Below are 2,018 nucleotides of genomic sequence, written 5' to 3'. Positions count from 1 at the left end.
CAGCTAATTTTTAAACAATATATTATTTAGTATTGCACGTTTTTGCACTTTACATAAATGGTATCATAACGTATAAATTCTTCTGCAACTTCCTCTCTTGTTTAAAATAAGATATTTTATTTATTTATTTATTTGAGACGGCGTTTCACTCTTGTTGCCTAGGCTGGAGTGCAATGGCATGATCTTGGCTCACTGCAACCTCTGCCTCCAGGGTTCAAGCGATTCTCCTGCCTCAGCCTCCCGAGTAGCTGGGATTACAGGCATGCACCACCATGCCCGGCTAATTTTGTATTTTTAGTAGAGACTGGGTTTCTCCATGTTGGTTAGGCTGGTCTTGAACTCCCGACTGCAGGTGATCCACCCACCGTGGCCTCCCAAAGTTCTGGGATTACAGGTGTGAGCCACCGCACCCGGCTAAAATAAGAGATTTATTTTAAGATTTATATTGATGGAGTTCATTCATTTTCACTACTCTATCATATTTCATTGTATGAAAGTACCTTATTTATCTGTAGTCCTATTGATGGACATTGGGCTGTTTTTAGTTTTTTGGGGTGATTTATTTTAAAACTCTTTTATTATCTATTTTTATTTGTTTGTTTGAGACGGACTCTCACCCTGTTGCCCAGGCTGGAGCGCAATGGCTCGATCTTGGCTCACTGCCACCACCGCCTCCCGGGTTCAAGCGATTCTCCTGTCTCAGCCTCCTGAGTTACTGGGATTACTGGCGTGTAGAGACTGGGTTTCTCCATGTTAGCCAGGCTGGTCTCAAACTTCTGACCTCAGGTGATCTGCCAGCCTCGGCCTCCCAAAGTGCTGGGATTACAGGTGTGAGCCAACACATCTGGGCTTAATCTGATAATAGTGAGTCTCTGAAATTTTTCATGGCTTTTTTTTGTAGCGTCCAACATATTCAATATTACCTGATACATACATGCTAGAAAAGAATATGTATTTTCTCTTTGTTGGGTGTCAAATTCTGTATACACCAATAGCTTATATATTTTTTTGTTGTTGTTGAGGTGGAGTCTTGCCCTGTCGCCCAGGCTGGAGTACAGTGTCATGATCTCAGCTCACTGCAACCTCTGCCTCCCGGGTTCAAGTGATCCTCCTGCCTCAGCCTCCCTAGTAGCTGGGACTATAGGTGCCTGCCACCACCCCCAACTGATTTTTGTATTTTTAGTTGAGATGGGGTTTTGCCATGTTGGCCAGGCTGGTCTCGAACTCCTGACCTCAGGTGATCCATCCATCTTGGACTTCCAAAGTTCTGGGATTACAGGATTGAGCCACCACGCCCAGCCCAATAGCTTGAATTTGCCAATTATATTATACAGCTATTTTATATCTTTGCTTATTTTTGTCTCCTTGATCAACCAGTTTCAGAGAAGGGTGTGTAAAAAATCTCTAACCATAATTAATCTATTTCTTCCAAAAAACATTTTTTCTTTTTAATTTTTAATTTATTATTATTATTTTTTAACAGAGATGAGGTCCCACTATTCTGCCCAGGCTGGTCTTGGAACTCCTGGGCTCAAGCAATCCTCCCACCTCGGCCTCTCTAAATGGTGGGATTATAGGCATGAGTCACCACACCCAGCCTCAGAAATTTTATCAGTTGTTGTTTTATATATTTTGAGGCTATATGAGTAGGCTTTTATGTTCCTGGTGTTTGTATTTTCTTGTATTACATCCTTCTTTGTCTTTTACATTTTTCCTCTTATATCCTCTTTTGTCAAATATTAAAATTACTTCCCTGATTTTTTCTGGTTCATATTTGCTTCATGTATTTTCTTCCTTTAGTTTACTTCTTCTATTCTCTTGTTTAAATATTTGAAAAAATTGTTTTTAATTTCTATTTATTTATTTATTTATTTTTTTAGACAGAGTTTCACTCTTGTTGCCCAGGCTGGAGTGCAATGGCGCGATCTCGGCTCACTGCAACCTCTGCCTCCCGGGTTCAAGCAATTCTGCTGCCTCAGCCTCCTGCGTAGCTGGGATTACAGGCATATGCTACCACG

The sequence above is a fragment of the Mandrillus leucophaeus genome, unplaced genomic scaffold (assembly GCF_000951045.1).
Source record: "Mandrillus leucophaeus isolate KB7577 unplaced genomic scaffold, Mleu.le_1.0 Scaffold830, whole genome shotgun sequence".
In the NCBI taxonomy this organism is placed as follows: domain Eukaryota; kingdom Metazoa; phylum Chordata; class Mammalia; order Primates; family Cercopithecidae; genus Mandrillus; species Mandrillus leucophaeus.
This window is presented reverse-complemented; position numbering follows the sequence as displayed.